Source organism: Sorex araneus, chromosome X, assembly GCF_027595985.1.
Source record: "Sorex araneus isolate mSorAra2 chromosome X, mSorAra2.pri, whole genome shotgun sequence".
Taxonomy (NCBI): Eukaryota; Metazoa; Chordata; class Mammalia; order Eulipotyphla; family Soricidae; genus Sorex; species Sorex araneus.
Genome location: NC_073313.1, coordinates 148914171 through 148929641, shown reverse-complemented (window position 1 = coordinate 148929641; position 15471 = coordinate 148914171). Strand labels below are relative to the sequence as shown.

General features: G+C 39.1%; 1 protein-coding gene across 7 annotated transcripts in view; it reads right to left on the bottom strand.

Moving 5' to 3' along the window:
* The window catches only part of ARHGEF9 (Cdc42 guanine nucleotide exchange factor 9), a 421659-nt gene that overhangs the window by 44058 nt on the left and 362130 nt on the right, over window positions 1–15471 (bottom strand). The gene's annotated exons all lie outside the window — the stretch shown is intronic.

Below are 15471 nucleotides of genomic sequence, written 5' to 3'. Positions count from 1 at the left end.
TAAATGCTCTGGTATGATGGCTAACTTAAATAACATTTGTGTATGTACTTTTTAACAGTGGGAACTGGAGCGATAGCACAGCAAGTAGGGCGTTTGCCTTGCATGCGGCCGACCCGGGTTCAATTCCTCTGTCCCTCTTGGAGAGCTCGGGAAGCTAACGACAGTATCCCGCCTGCACGGCACAGCCTGGCAAGCTTCGCGTGGTATATTCGATATGCCAAAAACAGTAACAAGTGACACAATGGAAATGTTACTGGTGCCCACTCAAGCAAATCGATGAACAGTAGGATGACAGTGCTACAGAGCTACTCTTTTAATAAACAGCCAATTAATATTAATATGTAGCTTTCTATGAAAGAGACAAATTATTTTCATGTTTGTACCACTTTACATTTTCACCACTAAGCTGTAAACCATCTTTGCCAATATTTGATATTGACATTAATTTTGCTTTCATTGATTTAAATAGATATATGGTGATTTATGTGTTTGATTTGCATTTATCCAATAATTAATAAGGTTGCATTCACAAATATGAGTGTATAACTCATTTATATATCTATTTTGGTGAAATATCTGTTTCTATTTTGTACATTTTCTGAGATCAATGTGCAATTAGACAAAGTTGAATTTTGCAAGTCCTATTAGCATTATGATAGACACATTATCTTGCAAATATTTTATACTATCTTGAAGCTTGCCTTTACATTAGCTTTATATAGTCTTTAACAGAATCAAATCTAGTATTCTGAAAAGGATCATTGTATCAATGTTACACCCTGTGGTTTAAGCTTTTCATATTGCTTATGCACTCTTTTCCCTAATTCCTACATTTTGTCCAAATACGTTTGTAGATATAATTTACATTCATTATTTATTTTGAGTGTTTAATAAGGCACAAAATGGATTTTATTTAATTTTTTTATATTTAAGAAATTTATTAAAGGAGGTCATGCCTGTGACTTAAAACTTGATTTTCTCAGTTTTATGTAAATATTATATAGTTCACCATGTTCTTCTTGACTATTGCTTATAAAATATAACCGATCAGTTATTGCATGGGCAAGATTCATTTTTTTAAAATTTATTTTATTGAATCACCATGTGGAAAGTTACAAAGTTCTTAGGCTTATGTCTCAGTTATACAATACTCAAACATCCATCCCTTCACCAGTGCCCATATTCCACCACCAAAAACCCCGGTATACCTCCCACACCCCGCCCCTCCACCCCCGCCTGCGTAAATGATAAATTTCACTTCATTTTCTCTTTACCTTGATTACATTCCATATTTCAACACAAAATTCACTATTGTTGTTGGAGTTTTCCCCCCAAAAGACAACCCTACTGCCAAGGAAGCATTTGATAATTAGTTTTCCATTGCTGAGAATGAAGAGATATGAAGTCCCACTGTTTTAAGTACATAACTCATTTTTTCCCTCCTTCCTGCACCACCAAGTTCGTGCCTGCGGAATAGTCCTCAAAATATGGCGGACGCCACGCCGCTTCTCCCCCAAAAGGGGAAAAATTGGAGAAACAAGGATATTTCCCATCCTTGGCCAGCGTGGGGCTATGGCTTAGTTCACAATCTAGAGACATGGCTGCAAGCAGTTTCTGGAACCAAAAGTAGTCTAGTTGGCCTCTGGGTCCTGATTGATCATTAGCAAATCAGCCACACAAAAGTGTGGCCACCCAGGTCAAATCTCGGCGGAGTACACGCCAGTATAGCCGGAACCCGAGACTGCCCAAGAGTCCTGCTGTTCCAAGTACATAATTTTTTTTTCTTTTTTATTTTCTCCTTCCTGTGCCACCAAGTTCACACCTGCTTAATAGACCTCATAATATGGCGGACTCCACGCCGCTTCTCCCCGTAAAGGGAAAAAAAAAAAAACGAGAAAGAAGGATATTTCCTCTCCTTGGCCGGCGTGGGACTATGGCTTAGTTCACAGTCTAGAGAAATGGCTGCTACTTTGATTACCTTCAATATTTCAACAAAAAAAATGACTATTATTGTTTGGAGTTTCCCCCAAAAGTCAGACCTGCTAAAAAGCGACCGTTTCACATTGCTGACAATTAAGAGATATTAGCAGCTGCACGGATTTGGATTTCTGTATAAAGCCCAGGGAAAATTCTGCCAGAAATTACATCACTGCAAGCTTTTACTTCCCTTTTGTGGTGCTCATAAGATGGAAAAGCCTGGAGAAAGAAACCCTTCCCAAATGGCGCCGCATGGGGCAATGGCACAGTCCACAGTCTGGAGGCATTTCTGTGAGCTGCTCGTGTCCAAAGTAGTTCAGTTGGCCTCCGGGATCATGCTCATGCAGCAGTGGAAAGGCCGATATATATTTTTTAATATTTATTTATTTTTTGTTTTTTATTGAATCACCATGTGGAAAGTTGCAGTTTTCAGGCTTAAGTCTCAGTTATACAATGCTTGAAAACCCATCCCTTCACTAGTGAACATATTCCACCACCAAAAATCACAGTATACCTCCCCCCAACCCCAAGACCCCCAGCCCCAAACCCGACCTGTGTAGCAGATAAATTTCACTTTAGTTTTATTACAATCAATGTTTCAAAAAAATCACTATTATTATTTGGAGTTCCCCCACCCCCACAAAGCCGGACCTGCTGAAAAGGAAGTATTTGATAATTTGTTTTCCATTGCCGAGAATGAAAAGATATGAGGTCTTGTGGCCACAATAGCGGCTGTGAGGTTTTGGATTTCTGTGTTTCAGTATTTCAGTAACTAAATACAGAGAAATTTCTGCCAGAAGTTCATCATTGCAAGCTCGAACCTCTCTGCTACTTCATATTCCACATGCGAGTGCAATCTTTCTATGTCTGTCTCTTTCTTTCTGACTCATTTCACTCAACACGATACTTTCCATGTTGATCCACTTATATGCAAAGTCCATGACTTCATCTTTTCTAACAGCTGCATAGTATTCCATTGTGTAGATGTACCAAAGTTTCTTTAACCAGTCATCTGTTTTTGGGCACTCTGTTTTTTTCCAGATTGTGGCTATTGTAAACAATGCTGCAATGAACATAGAAATGCATATTATAAATTTTTGCCTCTCCGGGATATATTCCCAGGAGTGGTATTGCTGGGTCAAATGGAAGCTCAGTTTCTAATTTTTTGATAATTGTCCATATTATTTTCCAAAAGGGCTGAATGAGTCAGCATTCTCACCAGCAGTGAAGGAGAGACCCTTTCTCCCCACATCCACACCACCACCGCTTTCTTTGGTTTTTTGGGATGTGGGCCAGTCTCTCTGGAGTGAGATGATATCTCATTGTTGTTTTGATCTGCATCTCCCTGATGATTAGTGATGTTAAGCATTTTCTCATGTGACTCTCAGCCATTCGGATTTCTTCTTTGGGAAAGTTTCTGCTCATTTCATCACCCCATTTTTTGATGGGGTTTGGAGTTTTCTTCTTGTAGAGTTCAACCAGTGTCTGGTATATCCTTGATATCAACCACTTATCACATGTGTATTGGATGAATATCCTTTCCCATTCTGTAGACTGTCTTTGTATTTTAGTCACTGTTTCTATTGAGGTGCAGAAGCTTCTTAGTTAAAGATAGTCCCATTTGTTTATCTCTGTTTTCAGTTGTGTGGCCAGTGGCATTTCTTCTTTGAAAATACCTTTAGCTTCAATGTCGTGGAGGGTTTTGCCAACCTTGTTTTCCTTAGGGATTCTGGTCTGATGTTGAGGTCTTTAATCCATATTGATCTGACTTTTTGTGACAGGTAGAGATCCAAGCCCATTTTTTGCATGTAGTGGTCCAGTTTTTTCAGCACAATTTGTTAAACATGCTTTCCTTCTCCACTTCATGTTTTTTGCTCCCTTATCAAATATTATATGATCATATATTTGGGGGTGTGTGTCAGAATACTCAACCCTGTTCCATTGGTCTGCAGCTCTGCCTTTGTTCCAGTACCATGCTGTATTAATTACTACAGCTTTACAGTATAGTTTGAAATTTGGGAGGTTGATTCCTCCCATTTTCTTTTTCCCACGAATTGCTTTAGCTATTCGTTTGGGCTTATTGTTCTATATGAATTTCAGGAATGCGTGCTCCATTTCTTTGAAGAATGTCAAGGGTATCTTCATAGGGATCATAGGGATCGCATTTAATTTGTATGATGCTTTGGGGGTGTTGCATTTTGACTGTATTAATTCTTCCATTCTATAAGCAGGAGATATCTTTTCATTTACTCATGTGTCTTTTATTTCCTGAAGTAGCACTTTGCAGTTTTCATTATATAAGTTTTTTACTTCCTTAGTTAAGCTGATTCCGAGGTACTTGATCTTGTGAGTAACAATTGTGAACGGGATTGTTATTTATCATGTCACTTTCTTCTCTCTCATTATTTGCATATTGGAAAGCCATGGACTTTTGGGTATGGATTTTATAGTCTGCAACTTTACTATATGAGTCTCTTGTTTCTAGGAGTTTCTTGGTAGAGGACTTAGGGTTCTCTAAGTACAGTATCATGTCATCTTCAAATAGTGAGAGTTCGATTTCTTCCTTTCCTACCTGAATGCACTTAATATCTTTTTCTTGCCTAACCGTTATTGCAAGTAATTCCAGTAATATATTGAACAGATGTGGAGAGAGTGGGGATCTTTGTCTTGTTCCTATTCTTAGAGGGAAGGCTCTTATTTTTTCCCCATTGAGGATGGTGTTTGCCGTAGGCTTGTGATAAACGCCTTTGATTATATTGAGGAAAGTCCCTTCTATACTCATTTTGGTGAGAGTTTTCATCATAAACGGATGTTGGATCTTGTCAAATGCTTTCTCTGCATCTATTGATATGATTATATGATTTTTGTCTTTCCTTTTGTTGATATGATGAATTATGTTCATTGATTTCCAAATGTTAACCCATCCTTGCATCCCCGAAATGAATCCCACTTGGTCGCGGTGTATGATCTTTTTAATGAGTTGTTGAATTCTATTTGCTAATATTTTGTTGAGAATCTTCGCATCTGTGTTCATCAGTGGTATTGGCCTGTTGTTTTCTTTTTTGTGGTGTCTTTGTTTGCTTTCGGTATTAGGGAGATATGAGCCTCATAGAAACTGTTTGAGAGGGTTTCTGTTTCTTCAATTTCCTGGAAAAGCTTGAGGAGAACTGGAAATAGGTCTTCTTTAAATGTTTGGAAAAACTTGCTAATGAATCCATCTGGACCTAGGCTATTGTTTTTGGGAAGACCTACAGTTTCAATTTCCATGATATTAATAGGACTATTCAGGTTCTCCAGGTCTTCTTTGTTCAGCCTTGGGAGATTACAGGAATTTAACCATTTCTTCTAGGTTCTCTTGTTTGGTAGCACACAGATTTTCAAAGGAGTCTTTGATGATCTTTTGAATTTCTTTGGTTTCTGTTGTGATATCCCCATTTTCATTTCTGATTCGGTTTATAAGGGTTCTCTCTCTCTCTCTTTCTTTGTGAGTTTTGCTAGTGGTTTACCAATCTTATTTACTTTCTCAACGAACCAGTTCTTGGGTTCATTGTTCTTTCAGATTGTTTTCTGGGTTTCCATGTCATTGATTTCTGCTCTAAGTTTTATTATATCTTTCCTTCTGCCTGGTTTGGGCTCTTTTTTTGGTCCTTTTATAAAATCTTAAACTGTGAAGTCAAGTTACCTTGTGGACCCTTTCTTCCTTCCTAAGAAATATTTGCAGAGCTATAAATTTTCCTATTAACACGGCTATAGCTGTGTCCCTTAGGTTCTGCTAGCTCGTGTCTTCATTATCATTTGTTTCCAAGTACCTTTTGATTTCTTCCTTGATTTTCTTCCAGATCCACTCATTGTTCAACATCGAGTTGTTTAATTTCCAGGTGTTTGATTTGGTTTTCTCTATCTGGACATGATTATCTTATATCTTTAGTCCATCTTGGTATGAAAAGATAGCTGTTACAATGTCTTTCTTGCGGATTCTGTTGAGGCATTTTGTGTGGCCCAGCGCATGGTCTATTCTGGAAAATGTTTCATGTGCACTGGAATAGAATGTGTATTGCTTTTTTGGATATAATGCCCTGTATAGATCAATTAGCCCTCTCTCTTCTATTTCTTCCTTTAAAGCCAGTATTTCCTTGGTGGGTTTTAATCGTGTTGATCTATTCAGAGGTGATACGGTGGTGTTGAAATCTCCAACTACTATTGTGTTGCTTACAATGTCCTTGTAAGTTCTGTTAGCAGTTGTTATATGTCTTTAGCTCGTCTCTCATTGGGTGCATACACGTTTAGGGGTGTGATTTCCTCTTGTTGTACATATCCTTTGATTAATAAAAATGGCCTTCACTATCCCTTCTAATCCTTTTCTACCTGTAATCTATGTTTTCCAATACTAGTAAGGCCAGTTCAGCTTTTTTGAGGGAGTTGTTTGCTTGCAGTATTTTTTCCATCCTTTGATTTTGATTCTGTGTTTGTTCTGGCTATTCTGATGTGTTTCTTGCAGGCTGCAGAATGTTTGGTTCCGTCTCTGAATCCATTTTGTCACTATGTGTCTCTTAATTGGTGAATTAAGACCACTGACATTAAGAGAGATTATTGTCATGGGGTTTTGTAAGGGTTTGTTGTGCTTGTAGGTGTTTTTCTTGTCTTACAATAGCCCCTTTAGTTCTTGTTTTAGGTTTGGTTTTGAATCTATGAAGTTCCTGAGTTGTTGTTTATCCACAAAGTAGTGTATAGTTCCTTCGAGTTTGAATGTTAGTTTGGCCGGATAAAGTGTTCTTGGTGAAGCATTCATTTTATTAAGTTTTTTTCACTTTTTCCCACCACTGCCTTCTCGGCTAGAAGGTTTCCTCTTATAGGTCTCCTGTGATTCTAAGGGGTTCTCCTTTGTATGTGATTTCTTTCTTCGATATTGTTGCTTGTATTACTGTGTCTCTCTCCGTGACATTCATCATTCTATGATATGATATGTCTTGGAGTTTTTCTTTAGGGTCTCTTTTAGCTGGCACCCTTCTGGCTCCTTGAATCTGGATGCCTGCATTCTCCATCTCTGGGAACTTTTCAGCAATAATTTCTTTGACCGTTGACTGTTACCTACACCAGCTGCTAACAGACCTTAAGAAGAACATTGTGAGCAACACAATAGTAGTTGGAGACTTCAACACTGCCCTATCACCTCTGGACAGATGAAGAAGATTAAAACTCACCAAGGAAATACTGGATTGGAAGGAAGAAATAGAAGAGAGAGGGCAAATAGATCTATACAGGGCTTTATATCCCAAAATAAAGAAATACACATTCTTTTCCAGTGCACATGGAACATTTTCCAAAATAGACCATGTGTTGGGCCATACAACATACCTCAAGAGAATCAACAAGATAGACATTGTACCAGCTATCTTTTCAGACCATGATGCACTGAAGATAGAAGTTAATCATGGACAGATGCAGAAAATCAAATCAAACACCTGGAAATTAAACGGCTTGATGTTGAACAATAAGTGAATCAGGAAGGAAATCAAGGAAGAAATCAAAAGGTACCTGGAAACAAATGATAATGAAGACACGAATACCAGAAAATGTGGGACACAGCTAAAGCCATATTAAGGGGAAAATTTATAGATCTGCAAGCATATCGCAGGAAGAAAGAAAGGGCCCACATAAATAACTTGACTTCGCAGCTCAAAATCTTAGACAAGGACCAACAAAAGGAGCCCAAACCAGGCAGAAGGAAAGATAATAATAAAACTTAGGGCAGAAATCAACGATATGGAAACCGAAAAGACAAACCGAAAGATCAATGAAACCAAGAGCTGGTTCTTCGAGAAAATAAACAAGATTGATAAACCACTAGCAAGACTCAAAAAGAAAGAGAGAGAGAACCCTTATAAACAAAATCAGAAATAAAAAGGGGGACATTGCAGCAGAAACCAAAGAAATTCAAAAGATTATCAGAGACTACTTTGAAAATCTGTATGCCACAAAACAATAGAATCTAGAAGAAATGGATAAATTTCTGGAATCCTATAATCTCTCAAGGCTTAACCAAGAAGACCTGGAGTACCTAAATACTCCTATCAAGGAAATTGAAACGGTAATCAAAAGTCTTCCAAAAAACCAAAAGCCCAATTCCAGATGGATTCACTAGCAAGTTTTTCCAAACATTTAAAGAGGACCTATTTCCATTTCTCCTCAAGCTTTTCCTAAAATTGAAGAAACAGAAACACTCCCAAACAGTTTCTATGAGGCCCATATCTCCCTAATACCAAAAGCAAACAAAGACACCATAAAAATAGAAAACTATAGGCTAATATCCCTGATGAACACAGATGCGAAGATTCTCAACAAAATATTAGCAAATTGAATTCAACAACTCATCAAAAAGATCATACTCCACAACCAAGTGGGATTCATCCCAGGGATGCAAGGATCGTTTAACATCCGGAAATCAATCAACATAATCCATCATATCAACTGAAGAAAAGATAAAAATCATATAATCATATCAATAGATGCAGAGAAAGCATTTGACAAGATCCAGCACCAATTTTTGATGAAATTGCCAAAACTCTTGCCAAAATGGGTATAGAAGGGACCTTCCTCAATATCGTCAAAGCCGTTTACTACAAGCCTACGGAAAGCATCATCCTCAATGGGGAAACACTAAGAGCTTTCCCTCTGAGAACAAGGACGAGACAAGGATGCCCACTCTCTCCACTTCTGTTCAATATATTACTGGAATTACTTGCAATAGCGATTAGGCAAGAAAAAATATATTAAGGGCATTCAGATAGGAAACGAAGAAATCAAGCTCTCACTATTCGCAGATGATATGATACTATACTTGGAGAACCCTAAAACCTCTACCAAGAGACTCCCAGAAACAATATACCCGTATATTAAAGTTGCAGGTTATAAAATCAATACCCAAAAATCCATGGCTTTCCAATATGCAAATAATGAGAGAGAAGAAAGCGACATGATAAAAGCAATCCCGTTCACAATTGTGCCTCAAAAAATCAAGTACCTCGTAATCAGCTTAACAAAGGAGATAAAGTACTTGTAGAATGAAAACTACAAACGCTACTTCAGGAAATGAAAGAGGACACGAGGAAATGGAAAGACATCCACTGCTCATGGATTGGAAGAATTAATATTGTGAAAATGGCAATACTCCCCAAACCATTGCACAAATTCAATGTGATCCCTATAGGGATGCCCTTGACATTCTTCAAAGAAATGGAGCAAGTGATCCTGAAATTCTTATTGAACAATAAACCCCCAAGCATAGCTAAAGCAATTTTTTGGAAAAAGAAAATGGGAGGAATCAAACTCCCCAACTTCCAACTCTACTACAAAGCGGTAGTCATTAAAACAGCATGGTCCTGGAACAAAGGCAGAGCCTCAGACCAGGGTTGAATACTCTGACACACACCCCCACATATACGATCATCTAATCTTGATAAGGGAGCAAGAAATGTGAAGTGGTGCAAGGAAAGTATGTTTAACAAACTGTGCTGGCAAAACTTGACAGCTACATTCAAAAAATGGGCTTAGACCTCCACCTATCACCATGTAAAAAAGTCAGATCAAAATGGATTAAAGACCTCAACATCAGACCTGAATCTCTAAGATTCATTGAAGACAAGGTCGGCAAAACCTTCTACGACATTGAAGCCAACGGTATATTTAAAGCTTACACGCCACTGGCCAAGGAAATGAAAACAGATAAACAAATGGGACTATCTCAAAATAAGAAGTTTCTGCACCTCAAAAGAAACAGTGACCAAAATACAAAGACAATCTACAGAATGGGAAAGGATATTTACGCAGTACCAATCTGATAAATGGTTGATATCAAGGATATACAATGCACTGGTTGAACTCCACAAGAAGAAAACTGCCAACCAGATAAAAAAAAATGGGGTGATGAAATGAACAGAAAATTTCCCAAAGAAGAAATCTGAATGGCTGAGAGGCACATGAGAAAATGTTCAACATCACTAATCATCAGGGAGATGCAGATCAAAACAACACTGAGATATCATCTCACACCACAGAGACTGGCCCACATCCCAAAAAACAAAAGAAATCGGTGTTGGCGTGGATGTGGGGAGAAACGTTCTCTCCTTCATTGCTGGTGGGAATACCGACTGGTCCAGTCCATTTGGAAAACGATATAGACAATTCTCAAAAAATTAGAAATTGAACTTCCATTTGGCCCAGCAATACCAATCCTGAGAATATATCCTGGAAAGGCAAAAATTTATAATAGAAATGGAATCTGCATTTCTATGTTTATTGCAACACTGTTTACAATAGCCACAATCTGGACAAAAACGGAGTGCCCAAAAATAGATGACTGGTTAAAGAAACTTTGGTACATCTACACAATGGAATACTATGTAGCTGTCAGAAAACATGAAGTCATGAAATTTGCATATAAGTGGATCAATATGGAAAGTATCGTGTTCAGTGAAATGAGTCAGAAAGAAAGAGACAGACATAGAAAGATTGCACTCATATGTGGAATATAAAGTAGCTGAGAGGTACAAGCTTGCAAGGATGCAATTTCTGGAAGATATCTCTTTGGACTTAGTTACTTAAATACTAAGATACAGAAATCAAAAACCGTGCGGTCGCTAGTGCGGCCACTCGTCCTCAGAGCTCTTCATTCTCAGCAATGGAAAACAAGTTATCAAATGCTTCCTTTTCAGCAGGTCCGACTTTAGGGGGTAGAAAATCCAAACAATAATAGTGAGTTTTTTGTTGAAATAGTGAATGTAATCAAAGTAAAGTGAACGTACAGTGAAATTTATCAGTTACACAGGCAGGGTGGGGGACTGGGGAGGTATACTGTGATTCTTGGTGGTGAAGGGATGTGTGTTCGAGCATTGTATGACTGAGACTTAAACCTGAAAGCTTTGTAACTTTCCACATGGTCGTTCAATAAAAAATAAATAAAATAAAATAAATTTTAATTTTAATTAAAAAAGAATAAAATGAGAATGAAAGTAAATTATATAAATGATATAATGATATAAACTGATAGTGCAGTGGGTAAGTCATTTGCCTTGCATGTGACTCAGCTTGGTTCAATACCTGGCACCTTATATGGACTTATGAGCCTGCAGGAGCAATTACTGAGCTCAGAGCTCAGAACTAGGAGTACCACCTGAGTACCTCCCGGTGTCACCAAAACAAAACAAAACCAAAAGGAATAAAAATTAAAAATATATAATATGAATTAAACTGATTAAGCTCTCCAAAAATTAAAGATAGTTCCTTATCTTTATCATTTTAGTTCATTTTGGTCATGAGGAAAAACACTTAAAAAGTTTAATTTCATATTCAAATTGATGTCTATTTCATTTTTCCTTTCAAAAATATTTTAGTTTATGTTTCATGGAAAGAGAGATCTATGTAGTTCAATTTAAAGTCCTTTATTTTTGCACTCTTGACTTCATAAAAAAGTCACCAAATCAAAGAACAAATGTTTTTCACATATTATTAATGTATTTATATTCAGCAATAAAATCGATATATTTATTATAATCTTTGTTTAATTTTCAATATTTATATTTGAAGTATAATTCTATGTTTTCCTGTACCCAATGAGTTATCTTTAACTAAATTAAGTTATACTATTAATAAACAATTAAATAAAATATTTTATTTTATAATCACTTGTCTCATTTGTTATCCTGTTGATCTTCAATTTGCTCGAGCATGTCTGGCCCATCTGATTTTTGATGCCCTGGCAAACAGACAGCATCCCTGATTTTTAACCATCGACGGAGGTCAGAACTCTGCATTCTTTCTCTCACTTGAGTGAAACATGATACTCCCTGCATAGCTCTTTTGATTCCTCTTTGGGATACCAGAATAGTGTTTGAATCCTATTTTCATAGGGCCCAGGCCTCTGAGGCGTATGTTAGTGCAGGAATAACTGTGGAATCGAAAAGATGTGTCCGGAGTTGGAGGTTCTTCATCCTCTTGAAGGTGTTCCACACTGCTCTCTTCCTCCTGCACAGTTCTGGCACCAAGTTCTTCCTCATGTTTAGTTCTCGACGTAGGTACACATAGGTGCTGCATTTGGAGATGTTTGTTCTAACGAGAGCAAATGGAACGTCAGGGACTAGTTACTTTTTCATGAACATTGTTCTGGTGACATTCAGCTGCAGTCTGAACTTTCCACACTGGCGGTCAAAGTCAGCCAGCATTTGTGCTGCTTGGCTAATGTTTGGTATTATGAGAACGATGTCATCAGCGAAGTGGAGGAGGTGTAGTTGCCAATTGTCTATCTTCACTCCCAGTTCTTCCCATTCCTGTTGTCATATGATGTTCTCGAGGGTGACACTGAAGAGTTTCAGTGAAATGATATCACCCTGCCGAATCCCATTCTTTACATCAATGATCACTTTCTTGTAGAATGGTGAGATCCTGGTGGTGAATCCATAATACAGCTCGCGGAGGATCTTGATGTACTGAGTTTTAACACTTTGTTTGGCTAGGGCTTCGATGACTGCTTTAGTCTCAACAGAGTCGAAGGCTTTCTTTAAATCGATGAATGTTAGACAGAGCAGCATCTAGAACTCTCATGAAACTTCAATGAGTTTGGTCACTGTGTGGATATGGTTGATCATGGTGAATCCTTTTTGGAACCCAGCTTGCTCACATGGTCAAGCACAGTACCTTCGTCTGGCGCATTGCCAGTATATTCAGTATGACTCAAGTGAACAAGTTGTAGATGACAAACAGGCAGATTGGGCGATAGTTGTCTATGTTGTGGATGGATGTCTCCTTTCTTATAAAACAGAATGGTGCTGCTGGTTTTCCATTGGGAGAGAACCTTGCATACCGACAGGTAGCGTGTGAAGAGCTGAGCCATTTTATTGACGTGTACTGGCGGCAGATTCCTCAGGTGTTCGTGTCTGACCTTGTCTGGACCGGGTACTGTATGCATCTTTACTGATGAAATGCCCTGTCGTATTTCAGAAGGGAAGATGTTGGGAATGACATATCCATCCTGCGGAATTTGGTATGTGGGCAGGTAGATGTGGCTGTTGAAGAGTAGAAGTCGTGAATAATCCTTTCCTTTGCCCTTTTGGAAGATGTGATAGATCCATCAGGACGTCGGAGGGAAGTCATCTTGGTCTTGTAGTTAGTGAAGAACAGGCGAGCACTGCGAATACTTTTTACGGCTTCTGCCACACCAACCAACACTGCTGCTCTTCTCTTTTTGAGGTCTTCCTTTATCATTTCTCTGAACAGTTTTGTGAACTCGGATGTTAGCTTGTGGTTGCCTGCGGCTCCTGCCAAACCATGTTGGTAAATGAGCTCGAGAGCTTCTGAAGACAGGCCTCTGTTTGTGGCTTTCTAACTCTTGGCATTCTTCGCGCAGTCATGGAGGTGCTGAACCAGTCGATTGTATTGTTCCTCGATGCTGTCAACAACAGCATCTTCCCACATTGCCACAATAGTGCCAAAGAGCTCCCAGTTTGTGGTCATTCTGGGAGTTCTCTTCTTAAACTTAAACTTTACAGACCTTTCTCCCTGCTCTGTGAATTAGAACTTTGCAGGAAGAAGATGGTGGTCTGATCCCATTTGGAATTTAGGGACAACAGTGACATCGGTCAGGCAAAACCTTTGATTGAATATGATGTCGTTAATTTCATTGTGGAACTGTCCATCGGGAGACTCCCAAGTCCAATGTTTAGATTCTGCCTTCTGGAACTGTGAGTTACCATGAGAACTGTGAGTCTTGGTCAAAATGATGAACTCACACAGTGTCTCACCCTTTTTGCTCCATTCTAGGCCATGGGACCCAATGTGGAATTCTTCAGACCACATTCTTGGTCCTATCTTGGCATTAAAATCACCAACAATGATCTTTTAGAAGGTGTGATCTTCTTTATAGAACTTCTCCAGTTACATGTAGACCTTCTCAATTCCTTCTTCATCTTCTTCATCGGATGTTGGTGCGTAGACAACAAAGATAGAAACTGCCCGCATTGAGCCACATCTATTCAAGCGTAATCGTCCAATTCGGACGTTAGGCATTTGAAAGAATCAATGGTAATGGCCACGTTTGTGTTGATGAGGACACCAACGCCACCAATGCCTCTGTTGTCGCATGTTCCAAAGAACAGTTCTTCTCCAGTGTCTAAAATGGCATGATGTGATTAGTGTCTTCTGTTTTCAGTTGTACCAATGATGTTGTACTTGATCTTCGACACTTGCACCATCAGGTCCTCGATGGATACTTCTGATGGCCAGCATACATGCATTGAAAGTACACAGAGGCATTTTAGTCTTTCTTTGTTTTTTCAGTCTAGTTTGTCCCTGAGATTTTATCAGCCTCTCCTTGCTCATCCTTCTTAATGCTGCCATATTTGGTGTAGTGGGATTGCTTAGAGCACATAGACTAGAGACTAGAGACCAGCGTGGGACAATGAACTTTGTATGAACTGCAAGAAGGGCTTGAGAGAGTTCTGTGCAGTTAAACTCCATATGACCTGCACTGGGGGCTTGGGAGAGTCCTGTGCAGATGGCCTCTTGAAAGAGGGGCTTTGAAGGTAACTTCATACATTTACTTGAGAACTTTCCAACACCCATAAATCTACCACCAAGATAAGCAGGACACATCCTGCACGTACATACCCGTCGTGCTCTAAGTAACCTTGGGAATAATCTGACTTGCTATTATTTGATGAGAACATCCTGAGACAAACACAAGATATGTCTGTTTGATGTATAACTCATGAGAACATCTTCTGACTTGGCTGCGTGCCTGGGCAGATGTATGTTAAGAATATATAACTGCTTGCTTGAGAATAAACCTTGCCTTCAGCTCGATAGCTGCTGGTCAATGCTTCATCTCTGAGTCGGTGGTCTTCATTCCGGAGCCGGACTCCGGCAATTTGGGGTTCTTTCAGTGTCAGGCAAATGAGGCCCATTGTTGTTACTGATTTTTGGCATATTGAATATGCCACTAGGAGCTTACCAGGTTCTGCCTTGCAGGCAGGGTACTCTTGGTAGCTTGCCATGCTCTCCAAGAGGAATGGAGGCTTTTCGTGATGCCTCCAATCGCCCTTACAGGTTCACACCATAATTGAAGCCCTTCAACTTTGGTGCGAAAATTATGGAAAATGGGTATTAAGTGTCTTATGATGTGTCACAGTCCAGAAAGCAGACTGTAGCGTGGCGGTGGCTGGGTAGTGGAGGTAGTGGAGGTCTGCCGGTGAGGTATTTATCTGACTCCAGTAGGGTGGGTCATCTGTGTTTGATCCCTGGAGCGGGATCAAACCTCCAGTACCCAGCCACTTCCATGCTCCAGGCCGCTTTACGGACACTCAGGCCGAACCTAATGCATGATTGAAGCCCCACAGAACTAGATAAAGCAGATATTTGCGACCTCAGACTCCAGGCCCAATGAGAGCCGGAAACAAGATCCTGTATACCTCCTCCTTTATTTTAAAATAAACCTTCAAAACCATA